Raw genomic sequence first — 27,156 nt, 5'->3', positions numbered from 1 at the left:
AAACACGACAACAGCCGGATAACTCCGGTGAGATATACATCCCAGTATAAATCAACGAAACATGCAATCATGTAAACAACGTAAAAGCATGTAACAGATATCAGTCATATGTATCAACTCTGAAAACATAATCAATATAAAACTGTCAATCAACTCATGACTCCATATCTCCGACTAGACTCATTCCTAGTCTAGGGATCCCAGTTTCCAGACGTTGGCATTCCTATATCGAATAACAGTACTAGAAGAAACTCCAATTCTATCCACTTCGATATAACCAAACATCCGGTGTCTTGACCCATCCGTCACAGACTATGGCATTTTCATCAATATACTATCCTGTGACAAAGTGCAATGTGCCAGTGACGATTCCATCACTATTCGGCACTACTGTCACAAGATCACTCTTCTAATACTCGTCTAATACATGCTTTCTATAAATCAATAGAACAAGCATATCAATGTCAAACAATTGCAATAAAATAAAGTATGTGGTTTTAGGGAAACTAGAGTCCAATCTGACTCAAGTTAATCTCCCGGTTAACGTCGACTTATACCTTTCGTTCGTAGTCTCGGTCTGAAGAATTGGAAGTTCTGAATTCAAGACTGTCTCTGTCAATCTGAAATGACATATCGAGAATAAGAATATCACCATTCCATTCCCAATTCGATATTGAATCTGATTACTCTGAATTTAATGCAAATCAACGGCATAACGGCACAATCCCGATATCCCCATCAATACAATATCAACAGATATCAATTACAAATCATAACCCATATCCGCTACAATCTGTAATCAATCCTTAATTCAAATCTGTCCAATTTCAATCGATATAATCAGAAATTTATAACAATTTCATAATCAATCTGAGTTCGATTCTACGATGTTTAACATGTCCAGAACACCATATACGAATCATATCAAATTCCTACAACATCATATTTTCAAATGATAATAGAACACAATCAAACTTACGTCCAGTTGTAGCTGTCGACGCGAGGATCACAGAACTGAAGTCGGATTAAAATTTGGATAACCGAGTCAAACAAACTCACAATCCAAAGCTTGGAGGAACTTGAAAGAATTTGTAGGGGAAATTTCGATTCTTGCTACTGGTCTCGAAGGAATGAAGACTATACATTATATATCTAACAAATTGCATCTGTGACAAGTGTCCACTCAAGTCATAATTGCACTTTAGCCCCTGAATTCTTCACTATTTGCAATTTGGTCCTCAAAACTCTTTTTAATTCTATTTCAATCCTAATTAATTACAAAAATCGTGGAATTTAATTCATCATTCTAAAATTTGTAAATTAAATAATCTCGGATTAAAATGATATAATCTCTGGCCTTACAATTATCCCCCTCTGAGACATGATTTCGTCCTCGAAATCTCAAGCAATCATATCACAGGCAATCAAATCAGAGGTAACAGAAACTGAAATAGGAAACTCACATCAGTGGAATAACTCTGGGAACTCCTGTCTCATGTCTGATTCAGTCTCCCAGGTAGCTTCTTCAATGCCATGACGAGTCCACTGGACTTTCACAAGTGGGATGGTCTTTGTTTTGAGTTTCTTTTCTCTACGATCAATAATTCGAATCGGTTTTTCGATATAACTCAGAGATTCACCAAGCTCGGCCTCGTCTGGCTGAATAATATGAAAATCATTGGGGAGATACTTCCGCAGCATAGATACATGAAAGACATCATGTATTCCAGATAGAGAAAGCGGTAATGCAAGTTGATAGGCACGATCTCCTATCTTCTCGAGAATCTCATACGGCCCAATATATCGTGGAGACAGCTTCCCTTTCTTGCCAAATCTGACAACTCCTCTGAAAGGTGAAATCTTCAGGAATACTCGGTCTCCAACCTCAAATACCAACGGTCTCCGTCGAACATTGGCATATTTGGCCTGTATGTCTTGAGCTGTCTTCATTCTCTTCTGAATCAGTTTCACTTTTTCAGTCATATCTCTGATCATATCAGGTCCAATCTCAGGTACCTCAGAGATGTTGTCCCAATATAAAGGGGATCTGCACTTCTTACCGTACAACGCTTCAAACGGTGCCATCTCAATACTCGTTTGATAGCTGTTGTTGTACGAAAACTCACAAAGTGGCAATGCATCTTGCCAACTAGTGCTAAAATCAAGCACTACGGCTCTCAGCATATCTTCCAATGTCTGGATAGTCCGCTCTGACTGTCCGTCAGTCTGTGGATGATATGCGGTAGTCAGATGTAATTTCGTACCTAGAGCTTGCTGCAAACTCTGCCAAAAGTGCGAAGTAAGCCGAGGATCATGGTCTGATACAATCGACTTCGGCACTCCGTGCAATCTGACCACTTCTCTGACATAAATTTCTGCCATCTGGTCATATCTGTACGTCATCTGATACGGAATAAAGCATGCTGATTTGGTCAATCGGTCAATCACTACCCAAATCGCATCACACCCTCTGGAGGATCTCGGTAACTGCGTCACAAAATCCATGGAAATGTGATCCCATTTCCATTCAGGAATAGACAAACTCTGCAGTGGACCTCCTGGTTTCTTTCTTTTTGCTTTCACCTGCTGGCAATTCAGACATCTGGATACAAACTCTGCAATATCAGTTTTCATTTGTTTCCACCAGAACTATCTTTTCAAGTCATTATACATCTTTCTGCCACCAGGATGAATACTGAATCGACTGCTATGCGCTTCTGACAATATCTGTTGTCTCAGCTCTGAAACATCTGGTACAACCAATCGATTATTCACATACAGTACATCCTCACGTACCTGATATTCTTATAGATGCCCTGCTCTGACCATCGATATCGAGTTTTGTACATTCTGATCAACTTTCTGAGCCGCTTTAATCTTTAAAATCAGCTCTGGTTCGGCTTGAACAGCATATAATCTCAATGGTCTACTATCTGTCTCAAATACCAATCCAGACAAACAGCAATCTTCTATCAAATTCGAAACACCAATCGTCGATAAGGACAAAGAACATACCTTTCGACTTAGGGCATCAGCCGCTGCATTGGACTTTCCCGGATAAAATTTGATTTCACAATCGAAATCTTTCAGCAAATCAAGCCATCTTCTTTATCTCATATTCAATTCAGACTGTGAAAACAGATATTTCATGTTTCTGTGATCAGAATAGATCCCAAATTTCTCACCGTAGAGGTAGTGTCGCCATATCTTCAATGCAAATACAATGGCCGCCAATTCAAGATCATGAATTGGGTAGCGAGTTTCATGTGGCTTCAACTGTCTCGAAGCATAGGCAGTGACATGGCCTCGCTGCATCAAAACACAACCCAAACCTCTGTGAGAAGCGTCACAATATACAACAAATCCACCAGTACCTGAGGGGATAGTCAGTATCGGTGCACTGGTCAATCTTTTCTTCAATTCCAGAAAACTGGACTCACAGTCTTCTGACCACACAAACGGAGCATTCTTCTGAGTTAACTGAGTAATCGGTTTGGCAATGCTCGAGAAATCTTTAATAAACCGACGGTAATATCCTGCCAAACCCATAAAACTGCGAATCTCTGGCACTGATGTCGGTCTCTGCCAAGAAATCACAGCCTCAACCTTGCTGGGATCAACTGATATACCATCTTCGGATATAATATGACCCAAAAATACATGTCTCAGCCAAAACTCACATTTCGACAGTTTGGCATACAATTTCTTAGCCCTCAAAATTTTCAACACAGTTCTCAGATGTTCAGCATGTTCTATCATATTCTTCGAATAAATCAAAATATCATCGATGAATATAATCACAAAATCATCAAGATATTTCTGAAACACACGATTCATTAATACCATAAACACAGTTGGAGCATTTGTTAAACCGAAAGGCATGAAAATAAACTCATAATGTCCATACCTAGTTATGAATGTTGTCTTCGAGATATAAGAATCTCTAACTCTCAGATGATGATATCCAGATCTCAGATCGATCTTGGAATAGATAGAAGAACCCTGCAACTGATCAAATAAATCATCAATACGAGGCAAGGGATATTTATTCTTTACCGTAGCCTTGTTCAATTGCCGATAGTCAATGCAGAGTCTCATTGAACCGTCCTTCTTCCTCACAAACAGTACTGGAGCACCCCAAGGAGAAACACTCGGTCAGATGTATCCCTTGGCCAGTAAATCCTCTAACTGCTCTTTCAATTCTTTCAATTCAATCGGTGCAATTCGGTATGGAGCTCTAGAAATCGGAACTGTACCTGACATCAATTCAATGCTGAAATCTATCTCTCGAATCGGAGGCAATCCCAGAATCTCATCTGGGAAGACATCAGCAAACTCACACACCACTGGAAAATCCGCCAATGATGAACTCGATTTCAGTAAATCAACTGAATAGACAAGGAACCTCTCTGCTCCTTTCTGTAACAATCGAGTCATAGCCATAACAGATATCAAAGGAATTCTCGATCTAGAACCCTTACCGTAAAATTTCCACTCGTCAGCCATGTGAGGTCTGAATCTCACAATCTTGTGGAAACAATCAACGGTAGCTCTGTACTTGGTCAACATATCAATACCGATAATACAGTCAAAATCAGACAACCCAAGTACAATACAATCTAACTCAATCTCATGTCCATTATATTGTAGCGTACAAGATCTAAGAGAAGTCACTGATATTAATCCTGTCCCCAACGGAGAAGAGACAGATACTACAGCAGATAGGGACTCAACAGGCAATGCATGCATCAATGCAAATCTCTCAGAAATAAATGTATTCGATGCAACAGTATCAATCAATACATATGCATGATAACCAGAAATAAAACAATTACCTGCAACAACATCATCAGGTGCGTCCTGGGCCTGCTCCTCCGTCAAAGCGAATACCCTGGCCTGCTGTCTAGGAGGCTGGCTAATTGTCTGGATTCCTCCTGGCCTTTGTTGTGATTGGGTAGATGGTGCTGGCTGGAAAGAATGAACAGCTGATGGTCGTCTCCCTGTCTGAGCCACTGATCCAGATGACTCTGCTCCCTGGGATCCTTGAGAACCTCTCTGGGGACATACTCTAGCAAAATGTCCCTGCTGTCCGCAAATACGGCAACTGCCAAACACTCCTCGGCACTGCTCTGTTGAATGTCACCCTCGACACGTGCTGCAATAAGCTCCGGTATAACTTTGGCACTGGGCAGTCTGTCGTGAGCCACTAGAACTAGATGAACTCCTTCCAGATCTCTTGAACTGTTTCCCTCGAGCTTTCAACTGATCTCTCCTTCCACTGCTACTACTGCCACTCTCAAATCTGGGAGGAGGTTGTGGAAACTGAGTTGAGGATGGTTGCTGTGGTCTCGGTGCTGGTGCGACATACGAAGCGCCTTTCTGTCTAATCAGACCAGCTTTGGCCCCCTTTGCTCTGTTCAGGGCATCAGCAAAGTTGTTCGGTCGTCCAGTGTTCACCAGTGTAAAGATTTAAGGATTCAGGCCATTGATGAACTAATCAGCAACAGCTTCGTCGTTCTCGGCCACATGTGGAGCAAATCGTAGTAATATAGAGAACTTGACCACATATTCCTCAATGTTCAGTTGACCTTGTCTCAGATTTGCAAATTCTGCGCCTTTGTCCTTTCTATATGACACTGGAAAGAATCTCTGATAAAATTCAGTCTTAAATACATTCCAAGTAACATTCATACCTCTATGCTCCAATGCTCTCTTCGTTGTAATCCACCAGTTCTTTGCAACGTCATGCAACTGGTGCCCCATCAGTTTCACTCTCCGCTCATCTGTATAATCCAATGAGTCAAACAGAATCTCAATGTCATCTAACCAACTCTCGCAATCAACTGAAGTGTCAGTACCCTTCAGAGTCGGTGGATGGAATGACTGAAATCTCTTCAGCAAGGTTTCCATTGGTGTTGCTGTCACATCCATTGGAGGATTCGAAGTACTGCCCTGTTCTGGGATTCGTCGGGGAGGCATATCTGATTATCAAAAGGGTTAGCAATCCAATAAAACAAATCTGTTTCAGTCCCTTACTGATCATCTTACCTCTGATCAAGAATCGGTTCTGATTCATTCTCAATAATACAGGTTACCATATCAAATCAGATAATTCAGTAAACATAAACAATAAACATTCTAGCACACAAAAGCAGGAAAGAAAACTCAATCTACCCCGGTCACTAGCTTCTATCTCAGTCTAAAGGATCTATCGCTCTGATACCACCTGTTGTGGGGACCCGGACGCTAATCATCTTCTTAATCGTCATTGGGATAATGGGATCAAATTAATTAATCTGGGTCTAATTTTTTTTTTTATACAGTGCGGAACTTAATGGAATTCATCTAATATACATATAAATATAACAGTACAGGTCTTGCACAACAAACATCAAACTCAAACTAAGGTTCAACAACTAAATGTCAAGTGCTGAATCCTATATACAGCAAGGTCAAAGTCCGTAGTCTCCACTCTAATCACGATCTTTCATCATCTCCTCGACCCTGATCCTGTCCCACATGTTGCCATGCACACATACAAACACGACAACAGCCGGATAACTCCGGTGAGATATACATCCCAGTATAAATCAACGAAACATGCAATCATATAAACAACGTAAAAGCATGTAACAGATATCAGTCATATGTATCAACTCTGAAAACATAATCAATATAAAACTGTCAATCAACTCATGACTCCATATCTCCGACTAGACTCATTCCTAGTCTAGGGGTCCCGGTTTCCAGACGTTGGCATTCCTATATCGAATAACAGTAATAGAAGAAACTCCAATTCTATCCACTTCGATATAACCAAACAGCCGGTGTCTTGACCTATCTGTCACAGACTATGGCATTTTCATCAATATACTATCCTGTGACAATGTGCAATGTGCCAGTGACGATTCCATCACTATTCATCACTACTGTCTCAAGATCACTTGTCTAATACTCGTCTAATACATACTTTCTATAAATCAATAGAACAAGCATATCAATGTCAAACAATTGCAATAAAATAAAGTATGTGGTTTTAGGGAAACTAGGGTCCAATCTGACTCAAGTTAATCTCTCGGTTAACGTCGACTTATACCTTTCGTTCGTAGTCTCGGTCTGAAGAATTGGAAGTTCTGAATTCAAGACTGTCTTTGTCAATCTGAAATGGCATATCGAGAATAAGAATATCACCATTCCATTCCCAATTCAATATTGAATCTGATTACTCTGAATTTAATGCAAATCAACGGAATAACGGCACAATCCCGATATCCCTGTCAATACAATATCAACAAATATCAATTACAAATCATAACTCATATCCGCTACAATCTGTAATCAATCCTTAATTCAAATCTGTTCAATTTCAATCGATATAATCAGAAATTCATAACAATTTCATAATCAATCTAACTTCGATTCTACGATGTTTAACATGTCCAGAACACCATATATGAATATTATCAAATTCCTACAACATCATATTTTCAAATGATAACAGAACACAATCAAACTTACGTCCAGTTGTAGCTGTCGACGCGAGGATCACAGAACTGAAGTCGGATTAAAATTTGGATAACTGAGTCAAACAAACTCACAATCCAAAGCTTGGAGGAACTTGAAAGAATTTGTAGGGGAAATTTCGATTCTTGCTACTGGTCTCGAAGGAATGAAGACTATACATTATATATCTAACAAATTGCATGTGTGACAAGTGTCCACTCAAGTCATAATTGCACTTTAGCCCCTGAATTCTTCACTATTTGCAATTTGGTCCTCAAAACTCTTTTTAATTCTATTTCAATCCTAATTAATTACAAAAATCGTGGAATTNAAATCGGTATATGAGTTTTTTTTTTAAAATGAATATGTTTGTATATTTGAATATATAAAAGAAATAAAGAATCTAGGTTGTGATTTTCCGATAAATTTTATTACTAAGGGACTAGTAATAAGATAGTGTGGGGGTGTGATGAAACTTAAAATTAATAATTTATTATATGTTAAAACCTATATTTTAAAATTTAAGTTTCATTAAAATTATAAAATTATGTTATTTTAATATTTTTTGTTTATATTTAAATGTCTTACTAAATATGTTTTATTTTCAGATTTTCTACGTGTTGGTAATATAATGATAACTCAAGCTAGAAAATTCAAATGGAGGTGAATCAAATATGTTTGAAATCCTTAAGAAATTATCTACAACTTTGCAGAAGACATGATTGCCTAAAAAGTTGGTTAAAAAGATCAAATTGTGAAAATATCAAAAGGAGGACAAATTTACTTTCACCATGACCAACATATAGTAAAAAAATAATAACTATTTCTATATTTAACCAAATGAGGTGAACCAAGTGGCCAAATTCATCTACAGAAAATTTCCCACATGTTTACTGTTTGGAGCAGAGTCAAATTCGGTGATGAAAGTCGTGGAACAAAGCATTGAAAGAAGAGACATTAATTAAAGTTGGAAGAGACAAAGACTACTATTACAACTACATGGCATTAATAAAATTTTTGACTCTTTCTCTCATTTGGCCTATAAATAGAGGCCTTGTGCTAGCTTGAGAATCATTCTATCTCATTGTAAAATATAGTCTGAGTGTGTATAAAAGTTCTAAGTTCCAATATATTTTTCATTTTCCCAATTATGAGTGATGTTTTTAGTGTTGATCAAAAGTAAGCTCATGGAAAGCTAAATTTATTATGTCAAGGTGAAGATGTTGAATTCTCGGTGAAGTAAGATTGTTTATATTTTGTATATTATTTCTTTATTTCTTTTCATTTTGCTAATTTCTTTTTATTGTAGGTATAAAAATGAATTATTTGTTGTTATCAATTTACATCAAATGCTTGATACCATTGAAGTGGTTATCTTGATTTGTTGTTTAATTTTGATACAATAAATATTTCATCAATTATTATTGTTATATTATATATATATATTTATTTATTATATAATTATATCATATATTGTACAATAACGATAGCGTGGCTCTGCCGGTTGTTCTAAATGAAATATTATGATTTAATACTAATATCTAACAATCTAACATATACTTTATCGCAACTAACTTTTACTTTCCGCATCTAACATTTACTTTATCACAACTAACTTTTACTTTCCGCAACTAACATATACTTTATCGCAACTAACTTTTACTTTCCGCATCTAACATTTATTTTATCTCAACTAACTTTTACTTTTTGCAACTAACTTTTACTTTCCCGCAACTAACTTATTAAATCATATATTTCATTTAGGAAATAGCGTGGCTCTGCCGGTTGTTCTAAATGAAATATAATGATTGAGTTAAAAATTTACTTTATGTAGTTATATTTTTATATAGTTATATATATAATCATAGGTACCATATATAAAATATCGGTGAATTGGTATTTTCTATAGTGGGAACTATATTATATTAGGTGTGTGTTTAAATATTTAATTTTCTTGAAACCAATATTTATGGTGGATTCCTTTGTTTTACTTTTAGTTAAACAATATTGCATAAACCAAGAATAAATCCTCGAGCCTTGACAAAATTTATAATTTGTAAACTTCGTTCTTGCATTTGGTAATCTATAAATTAATAAATTTAAACTTCAAATAACATCTCTGTGGATCGATCTCGTACTTACGAAATATATTACTTGCAGACAACCTACAATTGGGTGAATTATAATTTAAGTAGTAGCAGAGGCCACTTGGGAGACCGAAGCAGACATGAGGCTTCGCTATCCGGAGTTGTTCGGTAAGATTTAATTTCGAGTACGAAATTTATATAAGTGGGGGAGGAACTGTAGTGCCCAAAATCAGTACACGTAAATTTCATGCATTTATTTAATTATTAAATCATTTATTTAAATTTAAAATGAGTTTTAGCTATGCATAATTTATTTAAATGCATTATTTATAATTATTTATGTTTGGGTGATGCACGTTAAATGTTTTTCGAGTTTCATGTTTCCGGCGATTGGTCGAGGCGGGATCGAGGAAAGACCGACGAAGACTTTTGGCGAAAATTTTTAATGCGGTATTTTATTTTTTTTTTAGTTAAGGATGAGGTATTTTAATTAATTTATGAAGTGTTAGTCTTTTAAAGCCTAATTTATTTATTAAGTGATTTTAAGATTTTAAAACCTTTAAAGATTTAGTGTTTGTGCTTTTTATTTTAATTAGGGGATTTTATTTAAAGATTAGTAGGGATGGTATTTTAATTAATTTGTTAATTGAGTTAACACTTTAATTAGTATTTTTGTTTAGCATGGTTAATGGCATAATTAAGCAAAAATCATCCCCTAATTATTTCTAAACTCACGCACACACACCTACACACACACACTTACACGGCAAAAACACACAACACACACTACACATTTTTATTTTCAGATTTTTAAAGAAAAACCTAGGGTTCCTAATCCATAGAGCAGCCGCCCCTTCCTCTATAATTTCCAGCAAGAATTTTGTTGGTTTTCTTCAAAGAAAATCGAGCCAAGTCGTCCGGGATCGTCTCTCGCACCATGTCCGCTTCGGTATCGCCGTATCGTGAGTTTTAATATAAAAAAGGCACGTATAATCTGTTTTTCCTGCATCGATCATGTCATAGTATGCGTTGCGATGTATTTTGTATGAAAACCATGTGAATGTTGTGTGGAAGTTTGAGAAATTATGTTTACATCACTTTTGAAACCGTTTTTGATCTAAAATCACGTTTTTGCTGTCTTTTTAAATACTGCGAATTTTCGGTCATGATTTTGAGAAAACTTTCAACACAAAAATCGTAGAACTTTTTGATACCTTCGATTTGATATAAAAATTAAAATTTTTGGATAACAATTGAGTGAGTTATGGTATTTTTTGTTGGACTGCTCAAACTGCGTTTTTCCGAAAATTATGATATTGATGCGTTCTTGAAGTTTTAATGTTGCAGGCTTCGTTGGGGATCGACGGGTGATCGTTGCTACTTATAGGTACATTGTTAATGATGTTGGAATGGTTATGGATGTTTCGTTTCATGTCGTTAGGCACTTGGGAGAATGAGCAGTCGTGCAAACCATTTTGTTGTCAAGGATCGTGTTTACGGGTTTATTGTGCACTTGTGATTGCGTGGTTGTTTTGGGGCAATTGTATAGGCTTAATTCAATGTAGTAGCATCCTAAGAAGGGTCTCGAGGTGTCGGTTTATAGTCCGTACAATCGAGTCTTGCATATTAGGCAGCACATGTCCTGGATTTTCGTAAGTTTGCGTATACAGCAGGTACACGGACCCCTTCCCGGACCTTGGAACGGTCCATGCTAGTGTGTCACTCGAGGTATAGATTTCCAGTAGGTACACGGACCTTTACCCGGACCTCTACACGGGGTCCGTGCCTTTGTTTCTTCCGAAGTGTCATTTTCCAGAGCCTACACGAACCTCCACACGGACCCTAGCACAGGGTCCGTGTCCTTCTTTTTTTTCGGTGTGTCATTCCAGAACCTATACGGACCCAGAGCCGGACCTTGGCACGGGGTCCGTGTACCTTCATTTTTGGGGAATAATTTTAAGTTCACCTTAAGAGTTGATTTGGGGTTCAAGATCATGGTTAGTGCGATGATTAAACGAGGTCAAGTCCCGAGTGAACTAGAATGTCATAAGTTATTTAATCACTTTGGTGGTGAGCTCGAGTACCTACGTCTAAGTTATGCAAGTTAAGTATTCAAACTCATGTTAGTATGTTGCAGCAGCGGCCCCAAGCGAGATCCAACGAATCCCTCAACGCCAAGTAAGTATGTTGACGTGCAAAAGAAAATATTTCAAGTTTTTGAAGTATGCTAAATGTCTTGTGACCAAATTATGAATGGGTTTGTAAGTCGGTGAACGTGGCCGATGACCTCTCCACCCCGTTAAAGCATGAACGAGTTTAGATCAGGATTGGAAAGCGTTAAAGCATGAACGTGGACCAATCCACCCGTTAAAGCATGAACGGGGATCTCATGTATGTGGCAGTGGATACGTCCATGTTATCCCAGTACTGTGGTTTGTCTGATCAGGAATTTATTATGTATGGGTCACTTGCTTTGAAACATGCCTCTACGCAAAATGATGAAGTATGTATGTTCAAGTATGTTCAAGTATGCAAGCATGTTTAAGAAAAGTTTTTATGATTATGGCACGTCTATGTTATGCTATTATGATCACGCTCAAGTACGTTTATGTTATCATGTTCAGATTTATGTTTCCAATATGTACGCACTATTTTGAAGTTGCGTGTGGTTTTACTACGTATTACTCGTTACTTCCAGTTTATACGTGTTGAGTCTTTAGACTCACTAGACTTGGTTGATGCAGGTGAGGAGTATGTTGAGGAGGCTAGAGGTGGGACCAAGGAGCTGGCTTGGACTGAGCGGAAGGCTAAACTCGAGGACCGCCATGTTTTGAAGTTTAAGGATATTTGAAATGTTGAAAATACTCTGGTTTTTATGTTACTATTTTTGTGGTTCAAGAAAATACGTTTGGCAGACATTATGTTGAGACGTACAGTAAATTTTACCAAATTTTAAAAGTTCATAATTTAAGCAAGAAAATTTTAATTTTTCCGTAAATTTTAAGTAGTAAAAAGTACGGTACGTTACACCTGGTCCCAGCCGAACCCAAGCCCAACCACCATGCCCAAAAATCGAGCCCCTCAAACACATAACACCAAGACGGTTGCAGCTTTGCTCATGTACGTGTGCAGAATGTTTCAAGTGTTCTAGGCCTTCTTAAACTTGTGTAAAACAACCCTTAATCCATACCCTAGTCATGGCAGCCCATAAACCACATAATAAACAAGTTTTTGGATGAAAACACAAGACTTAAAAATCACCTATGATGCATATCCGAAAACATAACATGATGCAACTTATTTTTCATGCAAAACTCAATTAAATAAATACTATGGTGTGACAGATGATTGAAAGAAATAATATGGCATGCATTTGCATTTTTAACGCACGATTAAACGTTGGAGAATCGAAGAACGATGACGAGAAGCCTTGGGCGAAATCCCTTTGAAGAACTCGAAACTTTTTCCCTTTGTTTAAGCTTATGTGTGTCGTGAATATGGTTGAGGGAAAGGAGTTTGATATGCTTTGGGGAGTGGGGCGTGTAAAAATAATGTTTTATGGGGTGGGTTTAAGTTTAAATAGTAATTAGAATACTAACAATAGCTTAGGGCCATTAACAAGGTTAATTATGCCCAATAAGCCCATTAGTGCTTTTAAAAATTATTTTTTTAATAAAGTTTGTGAATTTATTAACCAGGTTGTCGAAACATTCGTATTTTTGTTAAAAAACCAACACCGATAAAATTTACGTTCCAGCGTATAAAATCACCTCAAAACGCCTTATTTTCAAAAATAAGAAAAAGCATCAACCATATTTAAAAAAAAATTATTTAATAAAAACATTTTCTATTTCTCAGCCCTCGGTCTTCGTTCCTCGATCGCAACTCGAATAACATTTAAAAATACATTTTAATGCAACCATGAAGAAATTTATATTTTAAACATGTCAGTATGCGCAACATAATTAATTTATGCAAGTAAAATAATTAATTGAAATACACTAGGAATTTAATAACTTGCGTGCATGTGGTTCGCATGGACCTTCAAATTTTCGGGGCATTACACTTAGAGTACACCACCAAAACTTATAATTTCTTAACATAATATATATGAATATCAAAGTTCAAGAGAAATCCTCTTTGATACCACTTATTGTGATCGAAATAAAGGTTAAAGGGGGACAAATAAAATATTTTAAAATATTTTTCAAAACTTTAGGGGACTTTAACAGTTAATAGTTGCTAAATTCGTTTCTTGAATGGCTAGATTTAATTGGGCCATTAATAATTGTTTAAGTGCAGAAACAGCGAGGCTAGACTAGTGATGTATATAAAATATATTAAATACAAGCAATCAATCAACACAGGGGTTAGATAAATAAATAATGAAGTAAATGCACAATTTAAATGGACAAGATATCATGGATGTTAGGAGAAAACAACTCTTACGTCACTCTTCTTCAATTTAGAAGGAATTCACTAAAAGAATTTTATTTATACAATCCTTGTATATATCAACTTTGACAGGACTTATCGCATTTTCTAAGTCGAAACTCTTAGTAATATCTCAACACAAGAAGTTCTGGTTTGTTTAAGAACCCTCGGTTCACCAGAAACAACAAAATTTTCGATGATTAGCTTTGAACGGCTAGAGTTGGTAGGCTAACACAAGTTGATTCTTGGTGATCTGATATTAACAAATAGACGTGTGTTAGGTGAAAATCTTGATATTTTAGAAATAAAAAGTGTGCTTGAGATCTTGTATAATCCAGATTATGAAAGCTTGAAACTTGTTGATTTCTATATTGTTGTGAAGTTCTGAATCTACATATTTATACCTGATGTCTTCCAAAGATTGAAATTTTTTTCAATGATCATCTGTATTATCTATGTCGGATTGGTATTGTCAACCTCTCTTTGGCGTACATTGCATTAAATGCTAATTTAATGTTTGCTTGATTTTTACGGCTACGACACTTTTAGATCCTAAAAATATGATTGACTCTTCACATTTTAGGAAATACTAATGTTAATCGAGAATTGGTAGGATATTGTGCTTGATAATTTATTCGATAGTCATTGAACAACTAGATTTGTATCCAATTTATTTTGTTAATGTCTGACCGGTTAGAGTTGAACTTTCAGATTCTGAGCATTTGTTCAATACAGCGGTCAAGTTAGAACATTTACAATTGACAATCATCTGATGATGTTTGCAATTTGAGCTTTTGATAGAATATGAACGGCTTGACTTGTCCATCGGTTAGAATCCTGTAATTATATGAGAATAACCATTGCAACTAAAACAGATCGATATTGTTTTTTTCATTGCCAAAACTCAAAGTATTTTAAACTTAACACTTGACTTGAGTGACGGATTAACTTCGTCTAGATGCGGATTCATCTCACCCTTTTTTTCTTAGATACATGGTCACATTTTGGAGTGGATTGGTTCAGATTTTTGAAGAGAATTGTTTCGTCGATTACCGATTCAAGGTATTTTCATGGGTGCGATATTTTTTTATCGCATCAAATTCTTAAACACTTTAATTTCTATATCAATTAAATTCAAAACTTAACAATATAGAATCAATTTGTGGTCAAAATAATTTTCAAAAGATTAGAAAATTTTGAAAACAATCTATTGACCGCGCATCTAGATCGCATTTCTTGTTTAATCGATTTTAACAACAGGAGCATCACATTTACAACAAGCAACATTTATTGAAACTTACATCATCCTTATATTGGAACAAAATCTTTTGTTCTACTTGATGCTCCAAATCGTGCTACACTTTACTCTAACAAGTCCTCGTTCGCATGAATTATTGAAAATTAAATGCACTAAACCCTATGTTTAGATGTAATATAAAAATTAAAAAACAAAACATTTAATTCATCTCTTTTTTGAAAAATAAAATCAACAATTAATTTTATCTCAAGCACGATAAATAAGTAAAACATTTATTGTTCTTTTTTTTTCTAAAAGAGATTAATCAATTTTTTAAAATAATTTTTTGTGTTTATCTATACATAGAGTTTAGTGCATTACATTTTCAATAATTTGTGCAAACAAAGTTGTTGGTATCAGAGCCAATCTTGAAGAAATAATTCAATAATAAAGTTTTATTCTTGTAATATATCATATTCTTTTATCTTATTAAAGAAGATATATAGTAGCTCTACCCAGGAGAAATCCTTAAGTCGGGTTCCGTAGAAGCCTGTAAAGCCAAAGGGTAAGGTAGGGGTAAATCCTTGACAATATCTACTTAATTCTTGAATGGATAAAATAATACGATCTTTTACCAAGAATAAATCTTCAAATAGTAATACTAAAAATAAAGAACTAATTATTTCTGAAAATTTCGAGAAAAGTATTCAAAACTGGAAATTTCTAGTATCTTCTAATATGAAGATTTATAGATCTAATGGATTTAATTTCAAATATGATTATATCATCAAAACTATTGAAGAAGCGATTCCTCTAAAAGGAGGATACGACTCTTTTAGTTTATTTTCGCAAAGACTTGTTGATATTCACAAGTAATCTTACAAATTTATGCATCTGGGTATGATTCAAGTAGGTTTAAAACCTCTTACACGATTAGGTTTAAATACTTCTGCCTTGATTATTGTACGGGATCAATGGCATAACAAATTTGAAGATTCTTTATTAGGAATAATAGAGTCCTCATTACGTGAAGGTCCATACATTTTAGTTGTTTTCCCAATTTTCCGATATCTCTTTCTTATCCAAATATCATGAAAGTCCTCACTTTAAATATAAAAACTGAAGGCTTCGATATGATAGATGGTACAGAAAATGTTGTTCTATTTTATAGAATTTGTTATAAAGTTATGATTTCTACAATTTCTAACTTTAGAATTAATACTAATCAAATTAGTTCAAAAAGAGGTGAAACTACACTCTTTATAACCGATATTAATAAAAGTAATATTATGATTCCCAAAACAATAAACTTGAATCAAGTTACTTTTCCAGACATCTGGAAAATGGAGAATATTGCTCCTACTATTAAAGAAGAGTCTAGAAAACTAGAAAGTATAGTTCAATATGTAGATGGTGATATTGAAATAAAATTCTCATCCTAAAGACATTTACGTATTAAACTTCCTGAAGAAAGAAGAAATTTTACTTCTTCTATATCTGATTTTGAAAAAATTAGTATATCTGATCTTCAAAAGACTAATGATAATATATCTCAACCAGAATACAAGGTTGAAATACCTGAATCTAGTACTTCTCGATTTCAAAGAAGTTATTTTGTTAATAATAGAAAATCTAACTCTCCCACTTTTTCAGATATGTATTATAATGCTATGGTTATTAATCATAATAATCCTATTCAAAAAAGTTTAGAAAAAGTTAAAAATTTAGAAAAGAAAAAATAGTTTTTAAGTTGTTTAAACCTGAAGCAACAAGTTTTATATTCTTTAAGATATAAAGAATGGGTTGAAGAAACTAAATTAAATTTAGATTTTTTCAAATGGCTAGAAACTTTATATTTTCCAGCAAAAAATAAAAAATTTCCAAATTTTAGAGATGAGTCTTTTATAAATACTCTTGAATCAACATATAAATTATATGTTCATGAAACTGGAGAAGAATCTTTTGAAATTCATCCTCCATTCACTACTTTACAAATTAAGAAGGGTAATAAAGAAATATGTGCTGCTCCTATAAAATCTGAATTAGGAAATGGTAAGTTTGACCACATAATTCAACAAAATAATTATACTAATCTTACTTTACATTCTTTAAGGAATCAAACTACTAGAATAGAAGAAATTTTATCAAAATCTAAAAACGAAACTTCTAGTGGTGAAAGTTCAAGAACTTTAATGATAAAACCTCCTCCTAATCTTAAACAAGAAAAATTTCTTTTAAGTTCTAAAATAGATGAAGATTTTATGGAAGGTCTAATAGACAGATTGCAAAAAAATTAATATAAAAGAAAAGGAGTCTATTTCGGTAATTACTAAAGCCGAAAAACTTGAAAATTTTTCAAGCTCTTCAGAAGATAAAATGCAAATTAATAAAATGCATAAGGTATCAATTGTAAAACCTTTTTATAAAAAGACAACACCAATTGATCTTCAAATTGAAGAAAAGAAATATTATGTTCAATTTAATGGTGAAGCCATTACTGAATGGAATATAGATGGTAAATCTGAATATCAGATAAAAACTGTGATTAAACAAATGTTAATATACTCATCTGCCGCCAAAATAAAAGGTAATAATGATAGGCAAATTGCTCAAGCTATTATTACTGGTTTTACTGGCCAACTTCAAGGTTGGTGGGATTTTTATCTTTCAAAAGAGGCAAAGAATAAAATTCTTAACTCTTCTATATTGGATCTTAATGGAAGGGAAGAGTCAGATGCAGTAAATACACTTATTTATACTATTTTATCTAATTTTATTGGAGCTAATGAGTTTCAATTAGATAGATCTCTAGAACAATTAATAAATTTGAGATGTCCTACACTATTTGAATTCAGATGGTATAAAGATGTTTTTATGACCAAAGTTTTAACCAGAAATGATTGCAGCGAAAATTTCTGGAAAGAAAAATTTATTTCAGGACTTCCAGTTCTTTTTGCAGAAAGAGTCAAGAATATATTAAAATCTAAGTCTCCAACAAATTCTATAGATTGGAGTTTACTTACTTACGGTGATTTATCTGCTGAAATAACTGCAGAAGAAATTACTCTTTGTAATGACATAATGTTAAAAAGACAACTTGATATGCAAAAAGAAGAAAATAGAAATATTATTGGTGATTTTGTGAGCAAATAGGCTTCCAACGAATACAATATCCTAAAAGAGATAAGAAAAGAAAAAAATTTCCTTTAAAAAAGAAGAAACATTATCTAAAAGATAAGGAGAAATCTGAAAAATATTCTAAAAAAAGGTTTAAAAAACCTATGAAAAATGATTCTACTAAAGTTCCAGTAAGCTGGAAATGTGGAAAAATTGGACATAAAGTTAATAAGTGTTATGTCAAGAAAAAGATTAATAATCTTAACATAAACAATTATTTAAAAAAATCATTGATAAATATTCTTCTTAATAAAGAAGAAGATTTAAAACAAAAAGATTTTTATATTAACATTATTGATGAAGAAATATCTGAATATTCTCATAGTAGTTCAGATAATGATTCTGAAATATCAGAAAATAAAATTTGTGATCCAGATTGTGATTGCGATACATGTCTCATAAATTTTATGGGATTAGAAATAAATGTTATATCAAATGAAGAAACTTTTATTTTAGATCTTATAGATCAAATAAAAGACCCTATAGAAAAAAGAAAAGCTATAGAACATTATTTGAATATGGCAAATCATAAGCCTACTAAACTTGTACAAAATACTGTACAAGAACATGAATTATATTCTTATAACAAAATATTAGAAAAAACTAAACAAAAAGAAAGAGAACCTACTATCTCTGAATTAAAAGGAGAAATAGATCAGATAAAATCTGAGATAAAATATTTAAAAGAAAGAGTAAATACTCTTAGTATTAATAATGATCATAATTGGGAAAAAGATTCTATTTCTGATGAAGAAGAAAATATTTTATCCAAAGATGATAATGAAATAAACCAAATGGTATGTGTCAATAAAATTGATCAAATTATTTCTCAAAAATAGTACTCAAAAGTAACCCTTATTATCAATAAAAAATTTAAAATTACTATTGAAGTATTATTAGATACAGAAGCTGATGTAAATTGCATCAGTGAAGGAATTGTTCCTTCTAAATATTATAAAAAGACTACTCAATTTATAACAGCTGCTAATAAGCAACCTCTTATAGTTAATTACAAATTGTCTGATGTGGCAATATGTAATTCTGGAGTTTGTCTTAATACTACTTTTATTCTTATTAAGAATATTTCTACTCCTGTTATATTAGGAACACCATTTTTACAAATGTTGTTTCCTATTAATAAAATTAATGAAAAGGGGGTATATACCAACATTAAAGGAAATGATTTATTTTTTACATTCACAACTATACCAGTTTTAAAATCCATTAATATTTTACAAAAAATAGTAAATAATAAAGAACATTTTGTTACTTCATTAAAAGAAGAAATTCTTTTTAAAAATATAAAAGAAAAAATAAATTCTGAAAAAATTCAAGAAAAAATAAAAATTATTTCAGAAACTATATCTAAAGAGATATGTGCTGATGTTCCTAATGCCTTTTGGAATAGAAAAAAACATCAAGTAAGTTTATCATATACAGATGATTTCAATGAGGATAAAATTCCTACAAAAGCTAGACCCATTGCTATGGGACCTAGACTTTTAAATTATTGCAAAGAAGAAATTGATAGTCTTCTTAAAAAAGATTTAATTAGACCAAGTAATAGCCCTTGGAGTTGTCCAGCTTTCTATGTGGAAAATGCAGCTGAAATAGAAAGAGGAGTTCCTAGACCTGTTATTAATTATAAACCGCTTAATAAAGCATTAAAATGGATAAAACATCCATTACCAAATTAAAGAGATCTATTAAATAAAGTATTTAAAGGAAAAATATTTTCTTCATTCGATTTAAAATCAGGATTTTATCAAATTCTTCTAAAAGAAGAAATAAATATAAAATTGCTTTTACTGTACCATTTGGACATTACGAATGGAATGTAATGCCATTTGGACTAAAAAATGCGCCAATGGAATTTCAAAATATAATGAATGATATTTATAATTCAAATATAGATTATATCATAATTTATATAGATGATGTCCTTATTTATTATGATAATATTGATCAACATTTTATACATCTTAATATATTTATTCAAGCTACTAAAAGAGCTGGTTTAGTAGTAAATAAGAAAAAGGTAAAACTTTTTCAAACTAAGATAAAATTCTTAGGATATTATATTGAAAATGGAATAATGATTCCTATTGAAAGAGCAATTGTTTTTGCTGATAAATTTCCTGATAAAATCACTGATATAAATCAATTACAAAGATTTCTTGGAAGTCTTAATTATATAGAAGATTTTTATAAAGATCTCGCTCATGATTGTAAATTATTGTTTCAAAGGTCGAAGAAAAAACCTCAACCATGGACTAATAGTCATACTTTAGCAATACAAAAAATAAAAGAAAGAGTTAAAGAACTCCCTTGTTTATCTATTGCTAATCCTGAAGCATTCAAAGTAGTTGAAACAAACGCCTCTGATATTGGATACGGAGGAATACTTAAACAACAAATAGATAATACATATAAAGAAATTCTTGTTTGATACACTTCTGGAACTTGGAATAATACACAGAAGAATTATTCTACAATAAAGAAAGAAATCCTTTCAATTGTTAAATGTATTACCAAATTCGAGAGTGATCTTTTAAATAAGAAATTTTTATTAAGAGTTGATTGCAAATCTGCTAAAAATATTCTTTTAAAAGATGTTAAAATAATATCATCTAAACAAATATTTGCTAAATGGCAAGCCATATTAGCTTGTTTTGATTTTGATATTGAACATATCTCTAGAAAATCTAATTCTTTACCAGATTTTCTAAATAGAGAATTTCTGCAGGGATCAACCTTGGAAGACAGTCCTAAAGAGGCCAGCAACAGGGAAAAAGCCAATGAATAAACCACCCTTTAAAAGAGGTGCACCTATTCCTCCGCCTAATATGGCCACTGAAGAAGAAAAATTTGATCCAATTAAAGAATTTGTGAGGATCCAACTGCTTATGATATACATTATTATAATAATGCAATATTTGCCTTAAAAGGATCAAAAGACAAATTAAAATATCCCTATCTATTTTCAGGATATCTAAATTGTTGTCATAAAGATCTAAAAGGTCTATCTCCAATTCATATAGCTCAAAGCTATTTAATTAAAGATCTACAACCCATACTGGGAAGAAAAACAAGAGAATGTTTTGAAACAATTTTAGTCGAAACTGGCTCAGTTGAAATCCAACATATGGATCGCAATCATGATTATGCCTTTTCTAAAATGATAATAAAGAAAATTATCCCAGCTGCTAATTGGGGTTTTGAAACGTCTACTCGTTTTAAAAGTGCGGAAATATTTTTATTTTTTTTAAATAAAAGCTTCGTAATTTTCGAAATAACATTTAAACATAAGAATATAACATTTAAAAATTATCTTAAATATTTGATAGTAAAAATAGCGCATTTTAAAATAACCAAACATTTAAAAATCATACGTGAACATAAACGTATAAAAATCTTAAAATCATCAACGTATTAAAAATATTCCTTTCCTTTCAAATCTCATTAATCATAATTCGGAAAAATAATGATCCTCGGGTCGTGTCGCTGTACCTCCAATCTCCTCATCATCAATCTCACCTGCATCACACACGCCTAGTGTGTCTAAAGACTCAACACACCTGTACCAGGAATAACAAGTACATATATAGGCACACAATAGTGAAAAATATCATACTCAACATATCTTTCATGAACTTTAAAAACATAATGCCAACATACATTTTATGAACTTTAAAACATGAACATAAACGTGTCGTATAAAATCATGTCGTGTCAAATCATGTTATCGAATATCATTCATCTCATATCATCATATCCGTGTCAAAACAGCTCATCGTGTCATCAAAAGCTTAAACATTTTCTTTTAATTGAATTCAGTTCATTAGTTGTGACTTTCGTATCAGCTCTAGCGATGGATCCATCTATAAAACCGTTGTACCCGGCGGCAGGGAAATCAGCGACAGCATTACCCGCCCATTGAGCCCAAGCCTCAGCTCATCATATCTCATGTCATCGTATACATATACATTGTCAGTCACAACCAATTCCCATCCTTAAAAAATATCATCATTTTCATCACTTAATAAAAACATGCATATGCGTAACTTTTCCTTTAAACCAAGCATGCAACGTATCTATCATAATTGCGTAAAGATGATGCATAAACATTTAAAATATCATATATTTGTGCTCAGGACGCTGTCTTGACCAAAATCTAACCACGTGTGCAAAAAACCATTTTGCCCCTAGAAACCCGAAAATTATTGTTTCACCCATGGACCTCTAAAATTGACCCGAAACTTATCAAACTCCTTAAAATGTCCCAAAACATATTTATAAGCATTCCTAGATGTAAACTCGAGCCCATATTACAACTTAACCTATTCGTTTTAAAACTTGGACCGGGGCTCCGGTTTTAACCCGAATCGACTCGAAACTTACCCAAATTTCCTCCAATTTTTACTATATCTTAAAAACACTTAATAGGTCCTAAAACAATGTCATTAGGCCCCTCAAACCCACGGCTGAAATTCCAGCATGCTGCTGAAGTCTCGGCCCTTCCAAAAGAATGCCCACCCTATACTCCCTTTCCAAACTTGCGTCCTAGCCTTCCACTAACGTAGCCAGCCCTTAACCACTCACACCTAGACCACCCTAGGCATCTCCTGAACCTACTGCACCCATGCCATCAGCCACATGCAACAGGAGTAGACCACCCGATCACTACACTCCCCCAAGACACCAAACGAACCCAACTCGATTCACAGCGCTTGGAGATGGTTCCAGCACGAGCCGAGCCCTTCCAAGCCCCGTCTCAGACCCACCATGGTCTGGTCTAAGGCTCAGCTAGGCCCCTGCTTCGTTGGTTGCACCCTGCACGCTAGAAACCCAAAGATCGAGCCAACCTATTGAAACCTTGCTCTCGGTCCCTCACCCTGCACGATCTGCCCAAAGTTTTAAACCCCAAGACAATTTCTTGACACCATTTTATAGCCCTTAACAATCGACAGCAGCAGCCCCTTGCACAGCAACCAGGAAAACGTGAGAGTTGGACAAGAAAACACCATAATCAAATGGAAACCGAGAAAATTCTCATGTACAAGGCTAGATCGCGTTTTTCATGCACAGATATGATCACTAACATAATAAACGTGTATGATGCAGAAAAGAGCAAGTACAAAGCGTGCCTTGAAGATTGTTGTAGGAAAACGATCGAGGAACCACGGCCAAGGAGCAAACTTTTGCTTGAAGTGAAAAAAATGATATCACCGAAATTTTCTTAGCAGCAATACACGAAGATGAATGTGAGTGGAGAGGAGTGGGCGGCTGATGAGGGGTGTTTAGGTTAGTGGGGAGTTAAGGGAATAATTAGGAGTTAATTAGCTAGATAATAGTTTAGCTAATGGCCTCTATTTTTATTTAAGGTTTAAAAAAATAAATAAATAAGCCCAATAAGTCAAAAAATGGGCTCATTAAATCCAAACGCACTCTCGAAAAATATTTTGTGTCGGAAAGATTTTGAAAATATTAGCCGAACCTTTAAAAAGTCCCCTGATTCGATAAAATTCACGTACCGCTAAAAAGAAAAATCTTACGGGTAAAAATACCCAATAAAATCCCCTTTTTTTTTGAAAATGCTCTTAAAAACACCTTATTTTAATTAATAAAAATTAATCATGTAATAAACATAATTTTCTTGAAAATTCTCCGTTCTCCGTTCCTCGTTCGGACGTGAAATGCACCTAGAAAATCTAATGTATGAACTTATGAAAATTTCATGAATTAGATCCTATCATGCATGAATTATGCATAAAATGCATTAAATATTAGACACATAATTTAAAATAAAATCCTAGATTGCATGCAGTCAAGTTACGTGAATTAAATTCCTGGACATTACAACTCTCCCCCCTTAAACAAAATTTCGTCCTCGAAAATAGAACGCACCAAATAACTCCGAGTAGCGACTCCTCATCTCGGTCTCGGCCTCCCACGTGGCCTCCTTCTCGGAGTGATTCAGCCACTTGACTTTGGCAATCTGGATCACCTTATTCCAGAGTCTCTTTTCCTGTCTGTCCAGAATCTGCGTAGGTCTCTCCTCAAATGATAAGTGCGCTGTCAGCTGAAGTGGCTCATAGTTAAGCACATGTGAAGGATTCGACATGTACTTTCGCAGCATGGAGACGTGAAACACGCTATGAACTCCCGCCAGATTCGGCGGTAACGCAAATCTATATGCGAGTGTCCCAAATCTCTCTAGGATCTCAAATGGTCCGATGAATCTAGGGCTAAGCTTGCCCTTATTCCCGAACCTCATCACACCCTTCATAGGTGCGACCTTCACAAAAACATGATCCCTACTGCGAACTCAAGATCACGCTGTCTCTGATTAGCATAACTCTTCTGACGGCTCTGTGCAGTCCTCATTCTGTCTCTAATCCTGGCCACTAGGTCTGCTGTCTGTCTGACAATATCCGGACCCAACTCTGCTCGCTCTCCTATCTCATCCCAGTATACTGGTGACCTAAACTTCCTCCCGTAGAGTGCCTCGTATGGAGCCATACCTATCGATGCCTGATAACTGTTGTTGTATGTGAACTCCACAAGAGGTATCTTCGTCTCCCAGCTGCCCTGGAAGTCGATCATGCATGCTTGGAGTAGGTCCTCCAGAATCTAAATCACCCTCTCTAACTGACCGTCTGTCTGAGGATGGAAGGCGGTACTGAACAGTAGCTTCGTACCCATAGCCTAGTGAAGACTCTTCCAGAACGCAGACGTGAACCTCGGATCCCTGTCTGACACTATGGATACTGGAATCCCGTGTAGTCTGACTATCTCTCTGATGTACAGCTCTGCCTACTGAGTCATGGTGAATGTCTTCCTGATCGGTAAGAAATGAGCTGACTTAGTGAGCCGATCAACAATCACCCAAATGACATTGTATCCCCCAATAGTCCTCGGAAGCCCTGTCACAAAATCCATAGTAATATTCTCCCATTATCACTCGGGAATAGGGAGTGGTCTCAGCTTCCCTCAAGTCCTCTGATGCTCTGCCTTGACCTGCTGACAGGTCAAACACTCGGAGATGAATCGTAGAATATCCCGCTTCATGTCTGGCCACCAATAAAGAGTCTGCAAATCCTTATACATCTTCGTACTCCCTAAATAGATGGAGTACGGGGTGCTGTGGGCTTCACTCAGGTTATCTGCTCGAAGAGAATCACTGTCAGGAACCCATAGGCGGTCCCTATATCTGACTATGCCGTCCACAACTGCGTACAGTCTCTGGCCCTTAGTCTCGTCCCTCTGTCTGCACTTCTGTAGCTGCTCATCGGAAGACTGCCCTGCTCGAATTCTGTCTCTCAGAGTCGGTTGTACTGTCAGAGTAGCAAGATTCGGGGCCTCGCCCTTGGCATACACTGCAAGCTAAAATCTCTGAATCTCAGCCTGCAACGGTCTCTGTACTGACAGATGGGCTATCACTACGTGCTTCTTGCTCAGAGCGTCTGCAACTACATTAGCCTTACCCGGATGGTAGCTAATGTCACAATCATAATCCTTCACCAGCTCAAGCCACCTCCTCTGTCGCATATTCAATTCTTTCTGTGTGAAGAATTACTTCAGGCGTTTGTGATCTGTGAAAATCTTACACTTCTCCCCATACAGATAGTGTCTCCAGATCTTCAGGGCAAATACCACTGCTGCTAGCTCGAGGTCATGAGTCGGATAATTCTTCTCATGAACCTTCAGCTGTCTGGACGCATAAGCTATCACCCTGTCCTACTGCATCAGAACTGCGCCCAAACCAAGCTTAGATGCATCTGTATAGACGACAAACTCTCCCTGCCCTGATGGCATAGCTAGCACTAGTGCTGTGGTCAGGGCTTGCTTCAGTGTGTCGAAACTCTCCTCGCACTCAGATCCCCAGATAAACTTGGCGTTCTTCTTAGTCAAAGCGGTCATAGGTACCGCAATAGAAGAGAAGCCCTGAATGAACTTCCTGTAATAACCTGCCAATTCCAAGAAACTGCGGATCTCTGTCACGCTCTTCGGAACTGGCCAATCTCTGATTGCCTCTACCTTGCTGGGGTCGACCTCTATGCCATCCTGAGATACAATGTGGCCCAAGAATGCCACCCTGTCTAGCCAGAACTCACACTTGCTGAACTTGGCATACAGTCGTCTATCCTGTAGAGTCTGCAATACTGTCCTCAAATGATGATTGTGCTCCTCCCTGCTCTTCGAATAGATCAGAATATCGTCAATGAAGTGTAAGGTCCAAAATTAAGACGACGTAATCCAACTGCATACGAATCTAAGAAATAATGAAAAATAAGTAAATGACTGATTTTAATTGCCATTTAATTATGTGACATACTTGTTTATATGCTAAATGAGATTTTTATTGTCATCATGCATAAAACTGTATTTGTAAAGATTATTCAACTGACGATCGAGGAACGGGGACCGAAGGCTGAAAAACGAAAAATGTTTTTATTAAATAATTGTTTTTAATTATTTAAAATATGAGTGTTGCTTTTTATTATTTTTGTAAATATAGGGTTTTGAGGTGATTTTATACGCCGAGACATAAATTTTATCAGCGTTGGTTTTTCAACTAAAATACGAACTTTTTGGCAACCCGGCTAATAAATTCACATGTTTAATAAAAGAAAAACTTTGTTGATATTTTAATTATGTCCTCATTAGACTAATGGGCCCAATTAGATGGCTTATTAGACCTAATAAACCATGAAG

This window comes from Primulina huaijiensis, chromosome 16 (genome assembly GCF_012295235.1).
Source record: "Primulina huaijiensis isolate GDHJ02 chromosome 16, ASM1229523v2, whole genome shotgun sequence".
Taxonomy (NCBI): Eukaryota; Viridiplantae; Streptophyta; class Magnoliopsida; order Lamiales; family Gesneriaceae; genus Primulina; species Primulina huaijiensis.
This window is presented reverse-complemented; position numbering follows the sequence as displayed.